The sequence below is a fragment of the Lithobates pipiens genome, unplaced genomic scaffold (assembly GCF_037356315.1).
Source record: "Lithobates pipiens isolate NorthernLeopardFrog02 unplaced genomic scaffold, aLitPip1_a1.2 Scaffold_56, whole genome shotgun sequence".
NCBI lineage: Eukaryota > Metazoa > Chordata > Amphibia > Anura > Ranidae > Lithobates > Lithobates pipiens.
This window is the reverse complement of record NW_027507878.1, coordinates 4,319,847-4,335,138: the sequence shown is the minus strand read 5'-3', so window position 1 is coordinate 4,335,138 and position 15,292 is coordinate 4,319,847. Positions and strand designations below refer to the sequence as shown.

The 15,292-nt window shown below is 48.1% G+C and overlaps 1 protein-coding gene across 1 annotated transcript in view; it reads right to left on the bottom strand.

Annotated features, from left to right (window-relative positions):
- The window catches only part of LRRN1 (leucine rich repeat neuronal 1), a 54,007-nt gene that overhangs the window by 12,249 nt on the left and 26,466 nt on the right, over window positions 1–15,292 (bottom strand). The gene's annotated exons all lie outside the window — the stretch shown is intronic.

Sequence of the window (15,292 nt, the reverse complement as noted above, 5' to 3'; positions counted from 1 at the left end):
GTATGTAACTTCTCTACATCCCCTTGTATGTAACTTCTCTACATCCTCTTGTATGTAACTTCTCTACATCCCCTTGTATGTAACTTCTCTACATCCTCTTGTATGTAACTTCTCTACATCCTCTTGTATGTAACTTCTCTACATCCCCTTGTATGTAACTTCTCTACATCCTCTTGTATGTAACTTCTCTACATCCCCTTGTATGCAACTTCTCTACATCCTCTTGTATGTAACTTCTCTGCATCCTCTTGTATGTAACTTCTGTGCATCCTCTTGTATGTAACTTCTCTACATCCTCTCGTATGTAACTTCTCTACATCCTCTCGTATGTAACTTCTCTACATCCTCTCGTATGTAACTTCTCTACATCCTCTCGTATGTAACTTCTCTACATCCTCTCGTATGTAACTTCTCTACATCCTCTCGTATGTAACTTCTCTACATCCCCTTGTATGTAACTTCTCTACATCCTCTCGTATGTAACTTCTCTACATCCCCTTGTATGTAACTTCTCTACATCCCCTTGTATGTAACTTCTCTACATCCTCTTGTATGTAACTTCTCTACATCCTCTCGTATGTAACTTCTCTACATCCCCTTGTATGTAACTTCTCTACATCCCCTTGTATGTAACTTCTCTACATCCTCTTGTATGTAACTTCTCTACATCCTCTTGTATGTAACTTCTCTACATCCTCTCGTATGTAACTTCTCTGCATCACCTTGTATGTAACTTCTCTACATCCTCTTGTATGTAACTTCTCTACATCCTCTTGTATGCAACTTCTCTACATCCTCTTGTATGTAACTTCTCTACATCCCCTTGTATGTAACTTCTCTACATCCTCTCGTATGTAACTTCTCTACATCCTCTCGTATGTAACTTCTCTACATCCTCTCGTATGTAACTTCTCTACATCCTCTCGTATGTAACTTCTCTACATCCTCTCGTATGTAACTTCTCTACATCCCCTTGTATGTAACTTCTCTACATCCTCTTGTATGTAACTTCTCTACATCCTCTCGTATGTAACTTCTCTACATCCCCTTGTATGTAACTTCTCTACATCCCCTTGTATGTAACTTCTCTACATCCTCTTGTATGTAACTTCTCTACATCCTCTTGTATGTAACTTCTCTACATCCTCTTGTATGTAACTTCTCTACATCCTCTTGTATGTAACTTCTCTACATCCTCTTGTATGTAACTTCTCTACATCCTCTTGTATGTAACTTCTCTACATCCTCTTGTATGTAACTTCTCTACATCCTCTTGTATGCAACTTCTCTACATCCTCTTGTATGTAACTTCTCTACATCCCCTTGTATGTAACTTCTCTACATCCTCTCGTATGTAACTTCTCTACATCCTCTTGTATGTAACTTCTCTACATCCTCTTGTATGTAACTTCTCTACATCCTCTTGTATGTAACTTCTCTACATCCTCTTGTATGTAACTTCTCTACATCCTCTTGTATGTAACTTCTCTACATCCTCTTGTATGTAACTTCTCTACATCCTCTTGTATGTATAACTTCTCTACATCCTCTTGTATGTAACTTCTCTACATCCCCTTGTATGTAACTTCTCTACATCCTCTTGTATGTAACTTCTCTACATCCTCTTATATGTAACTTCTCTACATCCTCTTGTATGTAACTTCTCTACATCCTCTTGTATGTAACTTCTCTACATCCTCTTGTATGTATAACTTCTCTACATCCTCTTGTATGTTTCTTCTCTACATCCCCTTGTATGTAACTTCTCTACATCCTCTCGTATGTAACTTCTCTACATCCTCTCGTATGTAACTTCTCTACATCCTCTCGTATGTAACTTCTCTACATCCTCTTGTATGTAACTTCTCTACATCCCCTTGTATGTAACTTCTCTACATCCTCTTGTATGTAACTTCTCTACATCCTCTTGTATGTAACTTCTCTACATCCTCTTGTATGTAACTTCTCTACATCCTCTTGTATGTAACTTCTCTACATCCTCTTGTATGTAACTTCTCTACATCCTCTTGTATGTAACTTCTCTACATCCTCTTGTATGTATAACTTCTCTACATCCTCTTGTATGTTTCTTCTCTACATCCCCTTGTATGTAACTTCTCTACATCCTCTCGTATGTAACTTCTCTACATCCTCTCGTATGTAACTTCTCTACATCCTCTTGTATGTAACTTCTCTACATCCTCTTGTATGTAACTTCTCTACATCCTCTTGTATGTAACTTCTCTACATCCTCTTGTATATAACTTCTCTACATCCTCTTGTATGTAATTGCTCTACATCCTAATGCTCCATGTCAGCTACCTGTGCGGGTTATGAGAAAACAGCTGACGCTTCCATTCGGTGGGATTGTAGGACTGGAAATTGGCCAGAATGACCTTCATTTATAGCGATGCCTTCTGGTAATCTCATAAAACTTTTACATATTTATCGGGAATGTTTTTATAAAACCTCTTACTTAGGAAAATGGTGTCGTTCCAAACTAGCGGCTCTTTTTATGTCTCCTAATGCTCAGTAACCTCCAGGTTTCATTGCTTGCCATAAAGAAGAAAATAGCAGGAAGAAAACGAGAGTACGGGAAGAGAGGGGGAGAGGAGAGAGAGAGGGAGAGAAAAAACAAGAGAGGGAAGGAGAAGTAGAGGAAAAGGGAGAGAAGGGAGAAGGAGAGGAAGGAAAGGGAGAGGAGGGAAAGGTAGAGGAGGAAAAGGGAGAGGAGGGAGAAAGAGAGGAGGGAAAGGGAGAAGAGGGAGAAAGAGAGGAGGGAAAAAGAGAGGAGGGAAAGAGAGAGGAGGGAAAGAGAGAGGGGGGTGAAAGAGAGGAGGGAAAAAGAGAGGAGGGAAAGAGAGAGGAGGGAAAGAGAGAGGAGGGAAAAAGAGAGGAGGGAAAGAGAGAGGAGGGAAAGGGAGAGGAGGAAAAGGGAGAGGAGGAAAAGAGAGAGGAGGGAGAAAGAGAGGAGGGAAAAAGAGAGGAGGGAAAGAGAGAGGAGGGAAAGAGAGAGGAGGGAAAAAGAGAGGAGGGAAAGAGAGAGGGGGGTGAAAGAGAGGAACGAAAGGGAGAGGAGGGAGAAAGAGAGGAGGGAAAGGGAGAGGAGGGCGAAAGAGAGGAAGGAAAGGGAGAGGAGGGAGAAAGAGAGGAGGGAAAGGGAGAGGTGGGAGAAGGAGAAGAGGGAAAGGGAGGGGAGGGAAAGGGAGAGGTGGGAGAAGGAGAAGAGGGAAAGGGAGAGGAGGGAGAAGATGGAAAGGGGGAGGTGGGAGAAGGAGGGGAGGGAAAGGGAGAGGAAGGAAAAGTGGGAAGAGGAGGGAGAAGGAGCAGAGGCAAGAGAGGAGGGAAGGGAAGAGAAGAAGGAGAGGAGGAAAAGGGATAGATGGGATAACGAGAGGAGGGCAAGGGAGGATAAGTGGGAAAGGGAGAGAGAGGAGGAAGAAGGAGAGGAGGGAAAGAGAGGGTATGGAAAGGGAGAGGAGGAACAGAGGAGGGAAAGAAAGAGGGTGGAGGAGAGGAGGGAAAGGGAGAAGGGAAGAGGAGAGGAGGGAAAGGGAGAGAAGGGAAAGGGAGAGAAGGAAGAAGGAGAGGAGGGAAAGGGAGAGAAGGAGGAAGGAGAGAAGGAAGAAGGAGAGAAGGGAAAGGGAGAGCAGAGAGGGAACACTGTGCTGAAATATACAAAATTCCCATATTCTTCTCCCCTGCTTTTTCTGAGTGCAGGCTCTTCAGGTATCTTGATTATATGGAATAGGATGGTGTAGCTCCTGCACATGCTCACAGGGGATAATTCATCCCGGAACGCGGCAGATGCCGGAATTGCACAGCTTGGTGTTCAGTCTAAATAGACTGTGAGGAGGAAGATGTGAAATCTTTATTGTAAAAGAGACACGGAACGTTTACCTTCCTGCTCGCAGTTTTTTTTGATTGAAGGCCACATATCTGTTTATTGGAATCCTAAGGAAATATAAATGGGGGTGAAGTTTAGGTTTGGGGGGGGGGGGGGTGAGGAGGACCTTCCAGGAAGATCTCGGTTTCTCGGGAGGCCTGCACTGCAAGCTCCCAGTGCCCCAGTCCCGGCACCAGAAGACAACATGAAGACGCCTCTTCATTGTATACACGATATGAGTGACATTCGGTTTGTGTAGAAGAACAAAACAGCTTTATTCATTAATTGTTGGTTTTCTGTCTACATTCTCCAGTGATGATTATATGACATTTCTGGTGACCATGTCTGCGTATTGAATGGCCACTTATATTCTCCATTGGAAGCCAATGTGACTGGGTGACAACTCAGGAGACAGTGACAGAGCGTTGTCACCCTTTAACACCAAATGCCTTCACATGATGATCACAAGCGATTATTTTAACACGTTTCCGAATATTGAAAATGACCTTTGAAATGACATCAGCATGTTAAAGCGTATATATGAGATTTTAGGGCCCATTTACATCATGCGGGGAGCTTTGCTGCATTAAACATTCCGTGTGATTTTATGGTGCTTTGGCAGGCTGATATTTTTAATGGGCTGACAAAAAGCGACACGTGCAATGCGTGACACAACACACGGAATGCCCCCCCCCCCCCCCCCCCCAGTGATTGGGGTTACTTTTATTGTCAGGAAGCTGATGGAGGAGAATTCTGCTACAAAAATCTATTTTTTTATTTTTTATATCCTGCTTTCCAGCCAGGAATGTGATAGAGAAAGAGACTCAATTGGATCAATCAGATCCTTCCCGATCCCGACCTGTCATAGGACACACACAACTCACACATGAGGGACACTAATTCTAATCCAGTGAATCCCGCAGGACATTTACACAGTCTATTGATACACAAATACCCCGACAGCTGGGAGGGCAACCTCCTACGGGGGGCCACAAAATGACAGATCGTTATATGAACTCCCATCCCCCGGTGGGGGGGGGGACACAGCCTGTCCCCACCCCCAGCAACCCCCACAGATTTAAAGGCTCCGACACGCTTAGGTGATTGACGTTGTATCAATGAATTTCCAACGCCGCCGCTAAATTCTGCCCAGGATCCTTTGTTTTTACAAAGTTACATTTACTCTTTTTATATACAAAGTTCCATCTTTTATTATTTTCTCAGTCTGAGCACTTCTGATGCACAAAGATTCATCTTGTCCTAAATAAAGTGACTGTACGGTTGGGTTCACTCCTAAATGTTTCTCCGAATGGGTGCAAAAGCAGGATATTTTTGTGCACGTTGACGAAACGCGCAGAGAATGCGTCACGCTTGTGCGGCGATTCATTGCCAATGGCATCCCCAATGCAGCAAGCAGCGTTTCCTCCTGCGTTAAAACATGCGACAAATGTGCTGTTAAAAAACACATTAAGCTCAGCGCCCAAAAAAGGTACTTGACCTATTTTGATGTGTTGGGCAACCCATTGAAATTAATGGGCGGTCCCAGGGCCATCATGGGGGGGGGGGCAGTCCATACACATGTAGGGGACCTGGGCCCCAACCAACCAAAACCCCCCCCTCCCCCCAGAGCACCCTTCCCAAGTACCCAGTCAGCATCCCTGCTGCCACAGTCGTGCATCCACCGCCACCCGCTGTTCTCAGTGCTAGGGTTTGGTTGCTAGGACCGCCCATGTCCTAGTAACCAATGACGTGCTTGCCCCTCCTCCAGAGGCCCTGGCATTCAAGGGAGGAGGAAGTTCCTTCTCCAAACCTATCCGGTCCCAGTGCCCAGCCCTCCAGCTTCCACCTTTCCTGTAGCCGGATGCTGCAACGAGAAGAAACGGATCCCGATGTGAGCGGTGGGGTCTTCACAATACTCCCTCCTCCCCCTCCACTACTCCAACTATTCTCTTACACCTCTCCACTCTCCTTACCCCACTCTACTTTTCCCTTTTAACTTTGGGGACTCTATGGAAAGGGAATGGGCTCTACGGACCATGATGTAAAGGGGTTTTGGGGACCCTAATGCAGGGTCACTTTAGGGACCCTAATGCTGTTGTAAGGAGGGTGATTTGGGAGATCCTAATACAAGGGGGACCCTGATGTAAGAGAACTCTGGGGACCCTGATGTATGGAGGGAGATTTGGCAATCCTAATACAAAGGGGACCCTGATGTAAGGGGGGACTCTGGGGACCCTGATGTAAGGAGGGAGATTTGGCAATCCTAATACAAAGGGGACCCTGATGTAAGGGGGGACTCTGGGGACCCTGATTTAAGGAGGAGAGGCTCTGGGGACCCTGATCTAAGGGGAATCTGGGGGACCCTGATTTAAGGAGGAGAGGCTCTGGGAACCCTGATGTAAGGGGGATCTGGGGGACCCTAATTTAAGAAGGAGAGGCTCTGAGGACCTTGATGTAAGGGGGGACTCTGGGGACCCTGATGTAAGGGAGGACTTTGGGATCCTAGTGTAAAAGGAGACTTTGGGGGACCCTAATGAAAGTGGGGTTTTTGATGTAGGGCAGGAACTCTGGGGAGCCTGATTTAAGGAGAGGGGACTCTTGGGACCCTGATGTAAGGGGGCAGATGACTCTGGGGACACTAATGAAAGGGGTAAACTCTGATATAAGGGGGTCAGGCCCAGGGGGCCCAGGCCCAAAGCGGTGTAAGAGGCCCCCAAATTTCTAATGGTCGCCCTGGGCTGCCCTATGTGTGTAAATGCACAAAAAGCGTGTTTTACAAACCGCTAAGCATAAACCTGGCCTTAGGCCTCAATCACAGAGGCGGACTTCAATGTGTTCACCAATGCAAGGGCCACGTTTGCCCACAAGGGAATGCGCAGGTGTTTTGCACATTACATGCAGACAGTTCTATTCATGTCCATTGGGATGCAGCAGCTGCAGGGACACAGCAACTGTTTCCGAATTAGACAGCCGTGTGGGTGTGGTTCTGTGGGGGTGCAAGTCCTTGAACACAAGCTGTGGTACAGGGATGCACGGAACATTTGTGGATCCCCGTGTCGGCACTTACGCCCCTTAAGGATGCCTATTTAAAGGAAGCCCCGGGGGTTCATTCACCCCGACCCCCAGAGATTATGGCAGTGTAATGCATGCACACTAATGAGCATTGTGAGGGGCATGTGATGCGTCGTTACAACGTGTTGCATTACATTACTTTTTTTTTTTTTACTTTATTAAATGTAACAAAATAACAATTTATTACACTCAATGCACCGTCGCACATCATGCAGTACTGCGGTGCATTGAGATGCAGTGCAGTGCTTTTTTCGCTGCGTAAAAATACATACATGCAGCATTTTTTACTCTTCACACAACACCGCACACGTGAACGCGGCCTTTGTTTTCTCTATGCCCTTGTGTTGAACCTGCATTGATCTTTACAGATTAACCAGCTCAATGGACTCGGTGTCAGCGAGCAAATAAAAAAAAAAAAAAAAAGTATTGCAGACAATGCACAGAGGCACAAATCCCGAGCGACTGCGAGACCGAGAATAAACCGGGGAGCTTTGTACAAATATCAGAAGACCTGCGATTTGGGGAGCTGAGTAATGCGACTTTCGTGTCCGATCATTACGACATAAAATTCACAGATAATCGCAGATAACAATCGTCGGCCAGCTGCAGCCTCGCTGTGCGGTGTGCTGGGAGAAGACGCAGAATTGCATGGATTCCGCATTTTATAAGCAATTCACAGCTTCATAGGGAGGAACAAAAAAAAGGGCATTTTTTGGGGTATTTTTCTTATTGTGATATATTATTATATTATTATCATCAATAGGCAATTTAAATCCTCTCTTTAATATTAGTAATGACAGAATAAATTATGATTATAAAAAGGTAGAAGTGGGAATCAGAACTGGGGTCACAATGTAGCACACAAACTCGTAATAAGATTTTCAAACTAATTCACTCGGGGGTAGTAGATAATAAACTGATAGAAACGAACTACAAGTGCCTTGCAAGGTGGTACGCGACACCCGATAAAATGGCCAAATATGGACTAGAGCAATCTGCGGATTGCTGGCGTGGGTGTAAAAAAATTGGGACTATGGCCCACATCTGGTGGGACTGCCCCATTATTAAAACATATTGGAGAAAAATCTTAGAGATAATTAAAGTTGTCACAAAAAAGGAAATAAGAGAAGATCCGTGGACTGTCCTATTTCATGGGACAGACGAACCCATAAAGCAATATAAAACCTCAGTAATCCCAATCCTGCTAGACACCGCCAAAAACTTAATCCCAAAAAAATGGAGAGAAAATGAGAGCCCTAAAATATCGGATTGGATTTTCCGTATAAATGAAATACAAAAAATAGAAAATTTTAACGAAGGTGATGTTGATTTAACAGTTGAAGAGGGAGGCTCAAACAAATGGGCTTCGTGGGAAGAATTTAAGCTGTCCTGGAGATATGTGGAGGAAATTACACAATAAATTTTAGAAGAAAATATTACCCTGTTAGAAATAACGGTCACTAAGAGGTAACCCACTAGTAATCCTACAAGGTAAGGGGGGGGTGGGTAGGGGGGGGGGGGGGGTGAGGGGGAGAGTAGAGTGGTATTTAAGATTACAATGGTGTAGGTTTAAACTATTAATCTTTTTCTTTTTTTTGGTGGTGTATAAATCGTATTTGTATGAATATTTTCCCTCTCCTTTTCATACATGTACTTATTTTGTAATGAAAAAATTGGATATAAATAAAGAATAAAAAAAATAAAAAAAATAAATAAAAAGGTAGAACCCAACAAGGCAGACAAAACCCAAATAACTCCGGAACCTCCGATCCCTCAGCTAAACTGAAAACCAACGTTTGCATACTGGACAACAGTCCCGATTTTCCCGGGACAATCCCGATAATTGTACTTCATATTCCCGTTGCACACATTCCTGGATGAGCTCTCGGATTTGGGTGCTGTAGCAACAACCAGCTGGATACGGGTTCAAGTCACAGTGAAGATATTTGCCAGCACACCATGGAACGACATAGATAGCGTCCAAACGGGTGATTTATTGCATGATCACAAAACACAAGGATAGTGCAACGTCTCGGAGCCATGCAGGACCCCTTTGTCAGGCATGTGATAATTGGACCCTCATCCCGATCTGAGTTTGTCATGATCAAAATCCCAGGATTTTGCTTTTGTCCTGGGATTTGGGGTAGATTTATGCCCCATATACACTATCAGATTTTCTGCAGATTTTTTCCTTCAGGTTTACCAAAACCATGTAGTAGAAGGGCCGGCCTGATTGCATACACATTGAAACGCCTAAGGTTTGACCTCATATTATATGGTTTTGGTAAATCTGAAGGAAAAACTCAGCAGAAAATCTGATAGTGTGTGTGGGGCTTTAGACATACATCTCCCTTTCCCCAGAAGCCCGATCCGCATTCGAATGGAACTTCCGAGGCTACTGACAGGCGGTGAGGAAGTGATGCAACGCCTCCTCGCCACCTGTTTCAACCCCATTTTTGCACACATTTGTTGCCCTGCCGGACGCTACACGTTCAGTAAACTTTGCCATGACATGTAAACACCCCTGTCTGCTGTCTACAGGCCCGGGACAAGGGGTGGGCAGGAGGAGAGGCTGCCCTGGGCACTGTGATATCATGTGAGGTGGTGGGGGGAGGGGGGGTGATTTGTGTTGGGAGGAGGAATTTTGGGGTTAGCAGGGCTTAGGAATTGTCCTAGGAGGGGGTGTGTGTCAGAAGTGGTGATTTGGAGGGATGTGTGTTGGGATGGGGGAAGAGGATTTGTGCTTGGATGGGGGGGGGGGGATTTGGGGAGTTTGTGCTTGAAGAGGTGATATGGTAGAGGGGGGGGATTTGTGTTAGTAGGAATGATTGGGAAATAATTGTGGTGGGAGGGCAAATTTGGGGGAGGGGGGGTTTGTACTAGGAGGGGGGGTGGGTGGCATTTGTGCTGAGAGGGAGGGGATTCAGAACAGGGGGAGAGGATGTGTACTTGGAGGAGAAATTTGAGGGTTAGAGGATTTGTGCTAGGGGGAGTGTTTTTCTTGGGGGGGAGGGATTTGTGCTGGGGAATTTGGGGAGAGAGGATTTGAGCTGGTGGAGAGCAAGAATTTGTGCTGGGAGGGGGATGGGTAAATCATGCTTGAGGTGTAAGCATGCAGATTCAAGCTCAATTTTTTTTTTGGGTGGGGGGAGGGGGGGGGGAGGGTTCTGATGCATAATGCTCATACATCTTGGGGGTTTGCAGTTTGGCATGCCCGTCCTGGGCTCTAGATGACCTTATCCTGGCATTGACTGCCTTTTGCAGATTAAGGGGGGTAGTTGGAGAAAGCGTTGCTCAATCACGCATCTCATGGAATACCAAAAAAATAAATAAACTTAAATTGTGCAACGCCAAAGGAAATGCAGTGCAAAAAATAAAGGTTACACAAATCAATAGACTCAAGTAAAGTAATCCAATTAATAAGAAATGGTGTCCTCATTAGTAGTAAAAGTCCAATTCAGTTTCCTCTGCGATCATTCACAATCTATCACCAGCATGAAACGCGTTTCACCGAGAGCATCAGAACATCGCCACCCCTGTCCAATCACCAGCTCCGAAGCTGCACAAGGGAGTAGCGAGAAACGCATAAAGTATCTAATAGCAAATAGACAAAAGTCTCCACTGCCCCCGATAATTATCACTTTTTATGACAATCCTGTCCTGGGAAAAAAAACGCAGCAGCCTGTTCAAGAGAGGAGCGTCTGGGCAGAAAAATCCTGCGCATGCGCATAAATACGCGATAACACTGGTCACGTTTGTACATTAATGCATTCTAATGATTATTCTGGCCAATAGAATATATACTAACATGAATGAATGTGCCTAAACATGTGACCACGACGTGGCTTTTGCCACATTTTTTAAGCAGTTCTCCTGCCAGGACAAAAAAGGAGCGAGACCCTAAAAACATTTGCTACATTTTTGCGTTGAGGCTTTCAGAGCGTCGTCAGCGGGGTCAGAGCGTCGTCAGCGGGGTCAGAGCGTCGTCAGCGGGGTCAGAGCGTCGTCAGCGGGGTCAGAGCGCCGTCAGCGGGGTCAGAGCGCCGTCAGCGGGATCAGAGCGCCGTCAGCGGGATCAGAGCGCCGTCAGCGGGATCAGAGCGCCGTCAGCGGGATCAGAGCGCCGTCAGCGGGATCAGAGCGTCGTCAGCGGGATCAGAGCGTCGTCAGCGGGATCAGAGCGCCGTCAGCGGGATCAGAGCATCGTCAGAGCGTCGTCAGCGGGGTCAGAGCGTCGTCAGCGGGATCAGAGCGTCGTCAGCGGGATCAGAGCGCCGTCAGCGGGATCAGAGCGTCGTCAGCGGGATCAGAGCGCCGTCAGCGGGATCAGAGGGGTCAGAGCGTCGTCAGCGGGGTCAGAGCGGCGTCAGCGGGATCAGAGCGCCGTCAGCGGGATCAGAGCGCCGTCAGCGGGATCAGAGCGCCGTCAGCGGGATCAGAGCGCCGTCAGCGGGATCAGAGCGCCGTCAGCGGATTCAGAGCGTCGTCAGCGGGGTCAGAGCGTCGTCAGCGGGGTCAGAGCATTGTGAGCGGGATCAGAGCATTGTGAGCGGGATCAGAGCATCGTCAGTGGGATCAGAACGCCGTCAGCGGGATCAGAACGCCGTCAGCGGGATCAGAACGCCGTCAGCGGGTTCAGAGCGTCGTCAGTGGGATCAGAACGCCGTCAGCGGGATCAGAACGCCGTCAGCGGGATCAGAACGCCGTCAGCGGGTTCAGAGCGTCGTCAGCGGGGTCAGAGCGTCGTCAGCGGGGTCAGAGCGTCGTCAGCGGGATCAGAGCGTCGTCAGCGGGATCAGAACGCCGTCAGCGGGTTCAGAGCGTCGTCAGCGGGGTCAGAGCGTCGTCAGCGGGGTCAGAGCATTGTGAGCGGGATCAGAATGCAGCCAGCGGGATCAGAGCGTTGTGAGCGAGATCAGAGCATTGTCAGCGGGGTCAGAGCGCTGTCAGCGGGGTCAGAGCGCCGTCAGCGGGGTCAGAGCGCCGTCAGCGGGGTCAGAGCGTCGTCAGCGGGGTCAGAGCGTCGTCAGCGGTATCGGGGTCAGAGCGTGCTGGAGTCGTACCCCCGCAATGGAAAGCTATTTTTATTTTTGCCGGAGTTTCGCTTTAAGAACATTCAGCGCTGTGTAGAAATCTTGTTGGTGATCAGATATTCCAGGAGATGATTTTATCGCCTTCATCCAATCAGTGATCAGAACTGTCAGACTTGTAATAAATCTCAGTATTTCCCATTGATCTTTCTTTGTACCCCTATAGGGGGTGTGGTCTCAGGATCAATATCTGGGGGTGGCAGTTATCAATATTCAGATTCTGCCCCTGACCCTCCCGGGGGGGGGGGGGGGTGATTTATATTATATGGCTTCTAATATTCGCCGTCCTCCCAGATCTCGCTCCCTACAATCCCTTATTCTTCCCCATAACACACAAATGGCGGTTCCCTTCCCCCCGGGCACAGAACGCGGCATTTCTTCATGTTTGCCATCATGGGAATTATGACCCGCTTGCTGACCCGCCCCTTTTCTGAAAATATTTGTTTACAAGTAAAAATCTGTATTTTTTGCTAGAAAAATGACTCAGAACCCCCAAAACATGATTTTTTTTTAGCAGAGACCCTAGAGAATAAAATGGCGATCGTTGACTTTTTTTTATGCCACACGATATTCACCCAGCAGTTGATGGTGGGTGAAAGTTGATGTTACGCTGAGCACACCTCACCCAATGTCTCTCAACTCCAGTCCTCGAGGTGCCCCGCCCCCAACAGGTCATGTTTTCCGGATTTCCATTATTGTGCACAGGCGATTTGATCAGCTTCACTGTCTTAGTAATTACCACAGCCGCTTCACCCGAGGGAAATCCGGAAAACACGACCTGTCGGGCGCCTCGAGGACTGGAATTCTATAAACACTGACCCAACATGTCACGCTTTAATACTGCACACGCTCCTGGAATTGTGACAAACGGCACTACCTAAAAATCTCCACAGTCAGCTTTCAAATAATAAATAGCAGGTCATCTGTCTGGAGTTACAGAGGAGATGTCGGGATAGAATTATTGCTCACGCGCTCCTCCTGCTGCTTCTGAAAGTGATCCAGCGGCTAATTAGCTGCTCCAACTTCTTTTATGAGAAAGAGGGGCGGGGACAAGGGGAAAGCAGGAGGGGCAGCAGCCCTGTGCGTTGTGGTATCATATGAGGTGGGGGGGATTTGTGTTGGGAGGGGGAGTTTGGGGGGGATTTGTATTGAAAGGGGAGATGGGGGGTTTGTGCTAGGAAAGTATAATATGGAGGGGGGATTTGTATTCAGAGGGGAATTTTAAGGGGTACAGGATTGTTCTGGGAAGGGGGAATATTATTTGTGGCGGGGGGGGGTTATGCTGGGAGTTTATGTGGAATGAGAGGATCTCAGCTAAGCAGATTAGCGCCTCCCTTTTTGAGGGGGAGGGGGGGATTTTTGCCGTCACGTAACGCTCATACATCTTGGGGGGCACAGCTTGGCATGTTTGCCCCCCCCCCGGGCTCTAGATGACTTTGTCCTGATTATCACGTATGCCGGTTCTGCGAGTTTTTTTTGCACACGTGTACGAGCACCTGGGTGGGAAGAGAACAGTTGCTCGTGCACAGAAATGCTTTCATAGAAGTCCATAAATAAAAAACTCCCGGACCTTTCCGGGGCTCCGACCCCCGGATTGCCGGTGGGATTCCTGTGGCTGAACGTTGTCATGCGTGGGCTTAGGCGCCAAAAAAAACCACGCACAGAACGGGCCAGATGGGGGTTCAGGGGTCACACGGAATATAAACCCCTTAAAGTGGAGAATTCTCCCGTGTAGCCCCCCTCCCCCGCCTCCACTATTTCAGCACATGAGCCAAGCGAGCGCCACGTGAAGGAAGAAGCGGCAGATTGTGTGCAGAGCGAAGCGCGGCGGCCGCCCGACTCAATGTGTGATTGTCAACCCGCCGCCCGCTGAATACATTCTGCTGGTCTCTGCAGAACTGGAAGTCCTGACAAAGGAGAACAGCGAGAGCATGCACATCGCACAACACACAACACACCGCACAACACAACACACAACACACACCACACAACACTGCGTACACAGAACACACCGCACAACACACCGCACACACACACACAACACACCGCACACACACACACACACACAACACACCGCACACACACAACACACCGCACACACACACACACCGCACACACACACACACACAACACACCGCACACACACACACAACACACCGCACACACACACACACACAACACACCGCACACACACAACACACCGCACACACACACACACCGCACACACACACACACACAACACACCGCACACACACACACACAACACACCGCACAACACACCGCACACACACACAACACACACACAACACACCGCACACACACACACACCGCACACACACACACACACAACACACCGCACAACACACCGCACACACACACACACCGCACACACACACACACACACAACACACCGCACACACACACACAACACACACACAACACACCGCACACACACACCGCACACACACACACACAACACACCGCACAACACACCGCACACACACACACACCGCACACACACACTGCACAACACACCGCACACACACACTGCACAACACACCGCACAACACACTGCACACACACAACACACAACACTGCGCACACCGCACCGCCCACACAACACCGCACGCACCGCACACACAACATCTCGCACACCACACACACACACAACACCGCGCACACACAACACCGCGCACACCACACACAACACCAAGCACACCGCACGCTCCGCGCACACACCACACACACAACAGCGCACTACGCACACACACACACAACACCACGCACACTGCACCACTCACACACATACAACAACGCGCACACCGCATACACAACACCGCGCACACCACACACACACACAACACCGCGCACACACAACACCGAGCACACCGCACGCTCCGCGCACACACCACACACACACACACACAACATCGCACTACGCACACACACACACAACACCACGCACACTGCACCACTCACACACATACAACAACGCGCACACACCACACACACACACACACAACATCGCACTACGCACACACACACACAACACCACGCACACTGCACCACTCACACACATACAACAACGCGCACACCACACCGCACAAACCGCATACACAAACAACACCACGCACACATAACACTGCACCACACAAACTGCACACCACAAGCTCACCACACACCATATGCACCCTGCACGCAACACGCACATACCACACACACAGCGCATGCATACTGCACACCC